The sequence below is a fragment of the Lepidochelys kempii genome, chromosome 3 (assembly GCF_965140265.1).
Source record: "Lepidochelys kempii isolate rLepKem1 chromosome 3, rLepKem1.hap2, whole genome shotgun sequence".
Classification (NCBI taxonomy): Eukaryota; Metazoa; Chordata; order Testudines; family Cheloniidae; genus Lepidochelys; species Lepidochelys kempii.
Genome location: NC_133258.1, coordinates 159248951 through 159262659, shown reverse-complemented (window position 1 = coordinate 159262659; position 13709 = coordinate 159248951).

Here is a 13709-nt window from a genome sequence, read left to right as displayed (position 1 = left end):
TCATTCGACTTATGTTTTCTTTTAATCAACTGTTGCCTTCGGTTTAGGTGGAATTAAATTTGGGCATCGCACTGAAAAATGCCACTTACTGGTGGTAGTTTAAGGTTTTGGGAAGTACCATGGGTTAAAGTGCAAGTTCAACACTATTATATCTTCTATGTCTGTCCACACAATGTGGTTCTTGTATTCAAATTAACCAAACAGAAATCAGATTTTGTTCTGTCAACTCTTTTGTGATAGTTCACTTTTTCTTTAAATTTTATTAATCCTAGGTTTTACTTCTTAAACACATTTAGCTCATATCAAGTGCTTCCCGTGAAACATACCGTTACAACTTAATGTCTAGTTTTTGGCAGAGTGTTTAATTTTTAAATAAACTTCTTTTGCTAGTTCAAAGAGATTTTACAGTGGGTTGTTTCCATAAATAAAACGTATTAGCAATGGGTAAACATTCACATATCAATCTGGAACAAATTTTAATAGCAGATGCCTTTCTTTTAGCTGTTCTTAGTCTGTAGAACTTGGTTTTTGAACTATAACACTGTTATAGGAGAAAGGCCTGTTGGAGAAACAGTTGTCAACAAAACACTTGAATGTTCTTTCATTTCTAAAATGTTTTTTGTTATAACAAAAATTAGCATGATCATCATTTAACAGGTTTAATTACTCTACTCTATGCATTATGACTTGGTACACATGCTTTAATTTGTTTAATGGGCTTATTCCTTTAACAGGTTCTTGTTTAGAAAGATTTAACCACAAATAAAGAGCCTATACAGTAATTGCATTCCTCGAATAGGCTTGTTCATATGCATTAGTTTAGGGTTTCACTAGTTTTAGTTTCTTCTGGCCTTTCCTGTCATAAATTGCACAGCTTTTTCTGAAACTAATAGGAGTTTCAAGCTGATTAGCTATTAACATTATGCTAACTAAAATCAGGAGCAGTGCCGAGTTGAATCCATTGACGATATGCCTATGCAGTAGGTCGTTGTTACCCATGGATCCCTGTTTAACAGATAGTTTTGCATCACGTTTATGTACATTAATGAATAATAATGAAGGAAAATAATGTTGAGGTAAATTTTGTGTAGATGGAATAAATGTAAGTCTTACCTGATCAGGAAGCTTACTATAAACATTTAATCACTTGGTATAAATGGTAAATAATTGTTCTTGTAAAATAACTGCTTTCACTAATACCTTGTTGCTGATGCTGAATTAAACGAAGTATAGAGGAGGTATTCTTAGTGTAAACAAGTTTATATGAGTTTTCCCAGTATAGCTATACTGACAAAACCCTCCTGGTATAGATGCAGTCATACCAGCAGAAGCACTCTTGCCAGTATGACTACATCTACAGGGGGGCTTTTGCCAGCATAGATAAATTATTAAAACAAAGCACAAAAAATCCCACCCTTAACCAACATAACTATGCCACCAAAACTTTTAAAGGTGGAACTGGCATTAGTTTTGCATCATTCTTCTCAAGTCTAGAAAAGGCCAAAAGCTTTGTAACTAAAAATTGCATTTTTATGAAGTGCAGTTATATTTTTCTGCTATTCAAGTCTGCAGTAGCATGCATTTGGATATTACTGAAAACCAAATATATTGCATAATAGTTCTCTTTAGCAAATTTTCTCTTCAGGTAAAAACAATACCAGCAAGCTAATGTACTTCCTCTCCCAAGTCAAATCATGCTATGAAATATTCCCCTGAAAGGCTTATCCTATTTCTTTCAGGTTTCTTAGTCATTAGGTATCTAAGAACATAAGAACAGCCATAGTGGGTCAGACCTGTCCATCTAGTCCATTATTCTGTCTCTGACAGTGGTCACGACCAGAACTTTAGGAGGAATGCAAAGAATAGAGCAGATAGTGTGATTCACCTCTTTCTTCCCCTCCTGGTTTCTCGTAGGCAGAGGTTTAGGGTAGCTCTGAGCATGGGGTTGCATCCTTGACCATCCTGGCGAATAGCCTTTGATGGACCTATCCTCCATGAATTTATCTTGTTCTATTTTTAATAGAGTTATACTTTTGGCTATCACAACATCCCAGGGCAATGAATTCCTCAGGTTAACTGTGGTTGTGTGAAAAAGTATTCCTCTTGTTTGTATGAAGCCTGCTGCCTATTAATTTCATCAGGTAACCCCTGGTTTTGGTATTGTGGGAAAGGGTAAATACCACTTCTCTATTCACTTTTTCCACATCATTCACGATTCATTAGACCTCTGTCATATTCCCCCTTCCTCACCTCTTTTCTAAGCTAACCAGCTGCATTTTTGTAGTCTCTCTTTGTATCCAAGCTGTTCCATACCCTTGATCATCTTTGTTGCCGTTCTCTGAACCTTTTCGGGTTCCTCTATATCCTTTTTGAGATGGGGTGACTAGAACTAGACACAGTATTCAAGGTGGGGGACATACCAGGATTTATATAGTGGCATTATGATATTTTCTCTCATTTTCTATCCCTTTCTTAATAGTTTATACCATTCTGTTAGCATCTTTAACTGCTGCTGCATATTGAACTGAAGTTTTCAGAGAACTATTCATGGTGACTTCAAGAGCCTTTTTGAATGGTAATAGCTAATTTAAAACCCATCATTATATACGTGTAGTTGAGATCATTTTTTCCAGTGTGAATTACTAATCACTTGTCAATGCCGAACTTTATTTTGTTGCCCAGTCACCAGTTTTGTGACATCCCCTGGATCTCTTTGCAGTCAGCTTTGGACTTAACAAAATTATTCAGGGTAGTTATCTGTAAAGTTTGCCACTTCACTTTTCAACATATTCAATAATAACTGGAAAAAGAGTGACCAGCACATGTCCCAGTAGGGATGCTTGAGGGACCCTGCTGTTCACCTCACTCCATTGTGAAAACGGACCATTTATTCCTACCCTTTGTTTCCTATCTTTAAACCAGTTACTGATCCATGAAAGCACCTTCCCTCTGATCCTATGACTGTTTCCTTGAGAGCCTTTGGTGAGAGACCTTGTCAAATGCTTTCTGGAAAATCCAAGTACACTATATCAAGTGGATCACCCTTCTCCGCCACATGCTTGTTGACACTCTCAAAGAATTCTAATAGGGTTACAATCACCTGTTCAGAGTAGAAGGAAACTGAAGGCAGTGTAGTCCTCAGATTTTCATGGAGTAGCTTTTTTAGAACTATAGATATAGTGACTTTATGAAGAGAAGGTAGGTGCTTTTTAAAGTTGAAGCAAGTTTCCTATTTGAAAATTACAAATTTTGTAATTACTCAGTTTAACACACACCATAACTTTCCCCAAAAGACACCACTCTTCCAGAAACTGCATGATGCACCTTATTGCAAACTAGTGTGTGTCTGGGGAAGTTTCATAAAAATCAGAGGAGTTCTAAAGTTACATTGTGTCAAATGTGCCTGAAATTCACTTTTGAAAGTAGTTTGTTTTGGCTTGTCTCTTCAAAATGGTATGGTGTACACACTCCATATTTGTTATGATTAGGTCTGTGGAATAGTGCCTTTTATTACTTTTTATAGGGAGGTGGGGAAAGAGTGCATCGTAGTTTTCCAAAGAGATACAACCAAACACGTTGGAACTCCATGTACTGAGAAAGTGGTTAACTAAAGCAGAGTTGTAATGAGCAGTGGCATGCTGATCAAGGAAGCCCTGAAGAGCAAAGACCTAACAAACACTTGCCTGGCCTTCTGGAAGCTAGTAGGAGCCAGGAAACAAACGTTACTATTTAAAAACAAAAAAAGACAAAAGTGATGAGCTATTTGTATTTTCCTCCTGATGGAAATTTAACCTTCATTTCTTACTGGGTTTTCAGGGCCGTCATGAAGAGAGTCCCTGTTTGTCAGCCGAGGTGAAGAATGGCAGTGCACAGCAGAATGAACTTTAAAGGGAAAAGATGGATCATATTGGGTTTTTTTTTCCTGTTAGTTATGGCTAGAACTGGAGCCAGAAATTCATGCAGAGTGCATGAACAGAACAAGGTTATAAATATAAATTGATCTGTTACTGACTCACTTGTGTTATCTGAGGGAGGGAGGAAAGATGGAGGAACAGGTAACAGCAGGGCATGTTGCGTGAAGAGATGAGTGGTGCAGGGGCCATGGAAGAGTGGACTAGAAAATTGGGAGAAAGACAAGGAAATGTAGAGAGCCTGATCAATATTAAAATTTTACACCCATACAATTTTCTATCTATGAAATCAAGCACTCTGTTTCAATGTGGGTAAAAGCTGCCACCCAACATCTACAGACTTGCTCAAGTCTTCAGGTGGGAAGCCTTGCTATTAAGATACATCATAAAAGACCTGATAATGAAGTTCCTGTCCTACAAACCTGATCTACCAACCTCATTTAATCTGATATGCATTTTAAAAAAAATAAAATTTTCAAACTCAAGAGCTAATGTTTTAATGGAGTCTAGCTGATGCCATGAAACAGCTGTTGTTGGGGGGGTTTTTATATACAAATCTTACACCTTTTTTTTTTAAAAAGAAACGTTAAACTGACATGAAATAACCACTAAAGGATGCAGCCTATTCTCCACTGCCACCTAATACCAAACCACTAGTTCACCTGTAGCCAGCCCCCCCCCCCCCCCCTCAGACCAGCATTGCTGGAAACACAGGAGGAAGCCAGAACAGGGCACTTAACATATATTCCAGCACAGCCTTTGAAGCTGTGAAAAACACAGGTGTGCTGCTACAATGTGCCTCTGGGAACAGATACAACGATTAAGCTCACAGCAGGCAGAGGCCCTGTGACAGACATGGCTCTTAGCCCCTACTAAATAGCGTGATGCGCACACACACCAACATCCTAGGTGGGAAAATATTTACCCTGATAAAAGAAATGTCCAGTAGTCGACACTTATTGTTTCTCTCCCTTGCAAGTGTAAACTACTCTTGCAAAAGCTGGCGTCACCCAGACAGACCAGCCTCAATTTGGCATAAGAAAGGAGAAAGAGAATAAAGGAGTACAGAGGTATAAGTAGGGGACCTACAGCACCATGATTTTTGAGTGCTTTTCACTATCTATCTGCTGGTCAGATAAGTGACAGCCTCCCAAGGCTTCTGCAGCTAAGAGGGTCCCTAAGCCTTGTCCCTTATTCGTCTTTCCGTGGAATTGAGTGACCGATCCTGGCTTGGCACCGCTGGAATCGAGAGATGCAAGGAGGGTAAGAAGCACCCACACCTGATCTCCTATCTTTAGTGTACATATATTTTGAAATAGAGCTCTATACTTTGTTTTCTTTCTTTGGGATTGTGGCTTCAGTTTTGTAACTTGTTTGTGTGTGTAACATCTCTACATTTAAATAAGTAGGCACTAGCAATTTTGTAACCACATGATTAGAATCTAGCTTAATAAATTTTGGTAACCATTTGTGCATAAGCCTGACTTGTTTTCTCTGGTTTACTGTAAAGCAGCCAACACAATTAAAGAACCTCAGCCGTTTTGGCTCTAAAGCCTGGCCATTAGGTGAGAGTACTAAGAGCCTAGCGTTGAGTTGTGCCGCCTCCACGGGGCAAACTCTTGGGGCACCTGTCAGTCAATCCTGGCTGCCCGCTGCGAAGGAGCTCTGAGCTCTAGCAGTTAAAGTCACGGGTGTGGAGAGGCTCTTAGTGCTGCCATTGGGGCACCTGTCAGTCAGTATTGACTGCCCGCTGCGAAGGAGCTCTGAGCTCTAGCAGTTAACGTCACGGGTGGTTAGGACCTTGGGGCATCCGTCAGCCTAGCCCGGGCTGCCTGCCGCGAAGGGACCGTGCATCCTAGCGGTTAAAGTCACGGATGGTAGAAACGGGCATAGCTGGCACCTCACCAAACATCCTTGGCCGTCGGCTAACATCACCCCACCTAACCCATGCTAGGTATATATTAAAAGTTTTGTTGCAATAGGTATGTAGATCAGGGGCCTGATTAGGTATGATCACTGACTGACATAGTTGTGGTGGCAAAAGCTCCTAGTGTAGATGCAATTTATACCAACTACTACGCTTTTACCTGTATTGCTTATTCCGCTCAGGCGGAACTGGAGTAAGCTATACTAGCAAAAGCACGATTTTGCTGGTATAAGATCTATTCACTCTTGTATTGCTTTAGTATACTGGTACAGCTGTCACTAGCAAACTGCTCCAAGTGTAGACCTAGCCTCATACAGCATACCCAAATTTAACTTTGCAAAAGCATACGCAAAGGTCAAAATATTACTAGGTTGTTACACATGAATTCCTTGAATAAGAAATGACATTTTATAATCTCTAGTAATGTTTTGACCTTTTTATGGATATTATTTCTTAATCTATCTGGAATTCTTCTTTATCACCTAACACTAGAATAGCCCTGTTCATTCCTTCACTTTAACTTTTTATTTTAAATGTAATTTCTTCATTTTTTCAATTCTGCAAGTTTTAGGTATCAAAGTTAAATGTGGACGAGTGGCGAAGGATTACATAGCAGTGAGGAACAAGCTGCATTCCTTAGCAGTTCATATCCAGATTCTGTAAGATTCGTATTTTTAAAGATATAAAAATACTGTAAAACATCAATATTGTTTGAGTGATGGTTGTACTCCACTGAAACATTAGTCTTAAATTTACATGTAATTCTCAAACAAATCATCACGTTAGATACCATGTAAAATAAATTTAAAGACATTAACACCATCTTTTTAAACTTTTGCATTATCTAGCTGCTGCAGAATCCTAATTATCCATAGTGCTTGAGCAACAATATATTTGGATAAGTACGGGATCAACTGAACACACTTGTAGTTGGGTAGATAGGTAGGTTCAAATGAAAGGAATGTTGTCACCAGGACTAAAGTATCAGTGCAGTGGAGTTTGCTCTGATAAAACAGCAATCTTAACCATCTGGATAAGCACACACATTGAATAGATAAGTATTATTTAATTCAAAGGAATGTCTCTTCAGCATGAGTCAATATGGGCTGGTCTCTACACACACACATATAATTTGGACTGATTTAAGAAAAAAATCAGTTAAAATAATTTAAACTGGTGCAAATGCCTGTGTGGACACTTAAATGTATTTACAACTAATGTCAATGTGGCTTAATTTGGTGCTGACTGGTTTTATTCCTAGTTAAACTAGTACAATCTCTTTATGAGATCTCTCTATATACCAATATTCCCTTGCGTCTCATACTAATAAGGTATACAATTTGTGATGTGTTTCAGAGTAACAGCCATGTTAGTCTGTATTCGCAAAAACAAAAGGAGTAGTTGTGGCACCTTAGAGACAAACCAATTTATTTGAGCATAAGCTTTCGTGAGCTACAGCTCACTTCAGCGGATGCATACTGTGGAAAGTATAGAAGATCTTTTTATACACACAAAGCATGAAAAAATGGTGTTTACCACTACAAAAGGTTTTCTCTCCCCCCACCCCACTCTCATGCTGGTAATAGCTTATCTAAAGTGATCACTCTCCTTACAATGTGTATGATAATCAAGTTGGGCCAATTCTGGCACAAATCCAGGTTTTCTCCCCTCTCCCCCCCCCACACAAACCCACTCTCCTGTTGGTAATAGCTTATCTAAAGTGATCACTCTCCTTACAATGTGTATGATAATCAAGGTGGGCTATTTCCAGCACAAATCCAGGGTTTAACAAGAACGGCTGGGGGGGGGAGGTAGGAAAAAACAAGGGGAAATAGGTTACCTTGCATAATGACTTAGCCACTCCCAGTCTCTATTCAAGCCTAAGTTAATTGTATCCAATTTGCAAATGAATTCCATTTGCGATGGTCACATAAACACCACCCTATACCGGAAACCTACTGACTGCTATTCCTACCTACATGCCTCCAGCTTTTACCCTGACCACACCACACGATCCATTGTCTACAGCCAAGCTCTGCGATACAACCGCATTTGCTCCAACCCATCAGACAGAGACAAACACCTACAAGATCTCTATCAAGCATTCTTACAACTACAATGCCCACCTGCGGAAGTGAAGAAACAGATTGATAGAGCCAGAAGAGTTCCCAGAAGTCACCTACTACAGGACAGGCCTAACAAAGAAAATAACAGAACGCCACTAGCCATCACCTTCAGCCCCCAACTAAAACCCCTCCAACGCATTATTAAGGATCTACAACCTATCCTGAAGGATGACCCAACACTCTCACAAATCTTGGGAGACAGGCCAGTCCTTGCCTACAGACAGCCCCCCAACCTGAAGCAAATACTCACCAGCAACCACATACCACACAACAGAACCACTAACCCAGGAACCTATCCTTGCAACAAAGCCCGTTGCCAACTGTGCCCACATATCTATTCAGGGGACACCATCACAGGGCCTAATAACATCAGCCACACTATCAGAGGCTCGTTCACCTGCACATCCACCAATGTGATATATGCCATCATGTGCCAGCAATGCCCCTCTGCCATGTACATTGGTCAAACTGGACAGTCTACGTAAAAGAATAAATGGACACAAATCAGATGTCAAGAATTATAACATTCATAAACCAGTCGGAGAACACTTCAATGTCTCTGGTCACGCGATTACAGACATGAAAGTTGCGATATTACAACAAAAAAAACTTCAAAACCAGACTCCAGCGAGAGACTGTTGAATTGGAATTCATTTGCAAATTGGATACAATTAACTTAGGCTTGAATAGAGACTGGGAGTGGCTAAGTCATTATGCAAGGTAACCTATTTCTCCTTGTTTTTTCCTACCCCCCCCCCCAGATGTTCTTGTTAAACCCTGGATTTGTGCTGGAAATGGCCTACCTTGATTATCATACACATTGTAAGGAGAGTGATCACATTAGATAAGCTATTACCAACAGGAGAGTGGGTTTGTGTGGGAGGGGAGAGAAAACCTGGATTTGTGCTGGAAATGACCCACCTTGATTATCATACACATTGTAAGGCGAGTGAGCACATTAGATAAGCTATTACCAGCAGGAGAGTGGGGTGGGGGAAGAGAAAACCTTTTGTAGAGGTAAACACCCATTTTTTCATGCTTTGTGTGTATAAAAAGATCTTCTATACTTTCCACAGTATGCCTCCGATGAAGTGAGCTGTAGCTCACAAAAGCTCATGCTCAAATAAATTGGTTAGTCTCTAAGGTGCCACAAGTACTCCTTTTCATTTTGTGATGTGTATTTCTTCACTAGACCTGGACTTGTTAATAAGCCTGACCTTAAAATACATCCATCTGGCACTTCCAGTTTGGAGAAATTGTGGTTCTTAATATATAAATTCTGAAGACAATATTCTCTACCACTATGAGAGGATTGACTGGAAAATTCTGAAATAGGTGACATTCTGACTTAAAGCAGAGAGAACTCATCACCTCTCCAATAACTATTGAGAGGCAAATTTCTCCTCTTTCTGCTGAAATAGGCTCACCAGCTTTTTCCAAAATCAACATTTGAGCTAGGATGCCAAAGTTGATAGGATAAATTTTCAAGTGAGAAGAGAACCACCATTTTACCTTACTGATAATATGCAGTCGTGGTTTTAAATAAGCCCTTACCAGGCTTTTGTGTTCATTGCTTCAGAGCTTCATTTGCATTTGAAGACCTCTAAAGAATCACTTTTGTAAAGCGTATAGTGAAAGTAGATTTGCTCTAGGAAGCATACTGGGATTAAGTGTCTATGCTGGAAAATGATCCTTTGGAGAGGGGAGAATGTAACAACTTCAGCTAATAAAGAATTTACTCAGAAGAAGAAAGTCAGCTAGGACAACAGCCACACTACCTTTGCTGATTCATACACATAAGTCAGTGGGGCTGCTAGAATTTTTCAAGCAACTCTGCCTTAGTGCTTGCTTTATAAAGATGATACTGACTGTTTTTCCATTTATTTGCCTTGTGACCTTGAAACATGAAAGCTTTTAATAACAATGTTTTTATAGCCATGTTGGTCCCAGGATACGAGAGAGAGAGAGAAGGTAGGGGAGATAATATTGACAAGCTTTCGAGCTACAGATGGTTACCTTCTCTAGAGCTGAGGAAGACCTCTGAGGTGCTCAAAAACTTGTCCCTTCCACCAAGGGAAGCTGGTCCAATAAAAGATATTACCTCACCTCTCTCGCATCCTGGGACCAACGTGACTACTACAACATTCAGAGTAACAGCCGTGTTAGTCTGTATTTGCAAAAAGGAGTACTTGTGGCACCTTATAAATTAATACATTGGTTAGTCTCTAAGGTGCCACAAGTACTCCTTTTCTTTTTACTACAACATTGAAATGTTTAATAGCACTATGTGCATCAGGGATCAAGGGATGCAAATATCTTCTATGCTCAAGCTATCTGATTGTGTTAATCATGAATACAATACCTTGGGAAATAGTATTTTCCAAACTGCCTCTCAGATAAAGCCCCAGGATAAGGAACATACCTTCAGTTTGCAAAGAGACAAGGAATGTTTGTATTTGGGTTCACAATCAACACTACATAGGAATATTTTAAAAAATAGTTTTTAAAATTTAATGTCAGGAAAATGTTTCTACTATTAGGATTTGTAAAATCTAATTATAAGCTAAATGACAGATATGAGCTCTTTGATACCATGTCTTGTAACTAGAAAGTTTTACTGCATTTTCAAAACTATAAAGCCTTCAAACTTTTGACAACAGGAGTATACAGTAGACTACATAATTTGGAAAGGGGTATGTAGCCTAAATAGTTTGAAAACCACTGGAGAAAGGGTACACAATCACATTTGGGAAAAACACAGCAGCAAAATATATATGCAAATAAAAAATAAAATAGCCCTCCCTTCCCCCCCATTGATGAAAACATCCCACAGGTAATAATGCTAAGAATGCACCACCTCACCCACCCATAAAACCCCACTCATACTTTGGATCAGTGAGCAGCACCAGTCCAAGTGTCTTTATGCAGATCTGTCTCTAGCCCCAAGAAAGATGCTTGCATGGAGGAACCACACCTAACCTAGTTGAGTGGTTCATCTTTAGGGGGCTGGGCAGATAGAACTTCACTGAAAACTACTCAGCTCTATTGCTGTCTTCTCTCACTACTAAATCCTCAATCACCACCATCTCTTCCCATAGAAAGGAAGTCAAAATACTCCAGATTTATGAACAAAACCTTAAGTACTTGTAAAGGACCTCTTCCGTCTGGGAGACCACTACCCCTGTTCCCCAAAATCCAAGTTTGTATATAGTTATGGTGACTCCCCAAGTGTCACGAAAGGAGTTGTGGGTAGCTATCTTATGCAAATGAAGATCTCTATGACAGCGCTTTTCCCTTTTCACCAATCAAGGGAGGTGAGTGCTCTTTCCTCTCTAAGGCTTCTGTTCATAACAGGGTTTACCGTGTGAGACCTGCAATTAAAATATACCAGCCAGCTCAGGAAAACATCTTCTTTCAGTTCAATTTCACCCTGCACTCTAGCATTCCCTAAACTCAGCACTGTTCAGGGGACACCAGCCCTTCCCAGGGCACTAGGACCCATATGGCGTCCTCTTTTTCTCCAGCCATATGACTTTTGGGAAAGAAACTACAGGGAAGAACCAGCCACAGACTGAACCCAGGAAAACAACTACAGTAACTCCTCACTTAACATCCTAGTTATGTTCTTGAAAAATGCAACTTTAAGAAAAATGATGTTAAGCAAATCCAATTTCACCATAAGAATTAATGTAAATGGGCCGGGGTTAGGTTCCAGGGAAATTCTATTTGCCAGACAAAAGACATTGTATACATATACAGTACAAGTTTTAAATAATTGTAAACAATTTAATACTGTACTCACCAATGATGATTGTGAAGGTTGGTTGAGACAGGGTTGGTTGAGCAGGGTTGGGGTGCAGGGGCTTGCCCCTGCTCTGCCCACTGTGCGTTCCAGCCAGGGAGTGGGATGGGGAAGTGGGGGCTTGCCTGCTCCCCAGATGGAATGCCAGGCAGATGGAACAGGGCAAGCCCCCGCTCCCCCATCCCACTCCCTGGCAGGAGTGCTGGGCAGGCAGAACGGGGGAAGCCAAACAACATTATAAGGGAACATTGCAGGACTCTAAAGGAGTATATTCTCTAATATGTCAGGGACCGAACATCGTTAACTGGGACAACGTTAAGTGAGGAGTTACTGTACATAAAACCCATTCAGACAGGACTGATGACCACTGATCATGTCATTGGCCTGTTTTCTCCAGTTTTAACTCTGAACATTGCATCACCTGTGCTTACTGGCTGATTTTGTCAACCTCTCCTGCCCACTCTCTTCCTTCATCTTGTCTGCTAACTAAGCCCCTGCTAATATAATCCCATAGAAAGGATTTAAATAACAAAAGAAAATAAATGTGGAACTACCATGACATTTATAGTCACTATATTGTTCACTGCTTGTGTGTTATATATCTTTTTTTCTGCTTTTTGTCTTTGGGGCAGGAACATCGAGGAGTCCAGTGGCACCTTAAAGACTAACAGATTTATTTAGGCATAAGCTTTCATGGGTAAAAAAACCCCACTTCCCCTCTGATACTTTGGGGCAGGATCTGTCTCTTATTCTATATTTGGACAGTCCTAGCACGATGGGGCCCAATTCTCAGCTGATTACTGTGCTAAATTAAAACAAAAAGTCTGAGCCTGAAAACTTCTAAATCTTCTACAAGTGGCAGGTGGCTTAGGCTCAGCATTACTGAAAAGTACACAGCTGAGGATAAGCTGGTCCCAGAAGGGATCAGAATCTATTCAAGACTCTCCACAATGATATCGTGAGACAACAATGCAGCAAACCACCACAGAAAATCTGTAAAGCTGCCACCAAGATCATCCATCCCTGCCCGGGTCGCCTTGCTGAGGGGCTGTCACGGAGTCCCCGGGCGATGCTCTGGAACTGCTCCCCATGAAGCCAGTCAGGACTCTTGGGCAGTCACCTTCCTGTAAGCAGCCTGTCTTCAGGACACACAGCTCACACAGCTTCCACCTTCCTGGGTCTGACCTCGGAGCATTCAGCCTCCTCTGCCCCTCTGTGCGCTTCCCACAGCGAGTCCGCTCAGGCGGGGCTCCTGGGGAAGCCAGAGGGTCCTGCACCCCAACTTCGCAGTCAGACGTGACTCTCAGCCAGCCAGTAAAACAGAAGGTTTATTAGACGACAGGAACGTGGTCTAAAACAGAGCTTGCAGGTGCAGAGAACGGGACCCCTCAGCTGGGTCCATTTTGGGGGGCAGTGAGCCAGACAACCACGTCTGCACTTCACTCCATGTCCCAGCCAGCCCCAAACTGAAACTCCCTCCAGCCCCTCCTCCTCTGGGTTTTGTTCCTTTCCTGGGCCAGGTGGTCACCTGATTCCCTTGTTATCCAACCCTTCAGCTTTCACCTTGGGGGTGGGGAGGGGGGAAAGGGCCCAGGCCATCAGTTGCCAAGAAACAGGGTGTTGGCCATTCTCTGTGTCCAGACCCCTGCACACCCCTGCCCTCTAGGGCTCTGCAATGATCATAAACCCTTACCCCACCCTCTAAATACTTAAGAACTGCATAGGGGAAACTGAGGCACCCCCACAATATTCGGAGGAAACATTAAGAACAGTCCCACTTCGTCACAGGGGCCCCACTATGTCCATAGTCACCTTCTGGAAAGGTTCCTCTGTGTTGGGCAGGGGTCTCAAGGGAGCTTCTCCCTTATCCTGGCCTTCCCTCCCCCCCACCTCTGGCCAGGGTCGCAGGACCTGCCGTGCCGCTGGGCCGCGTCCCAGACTCC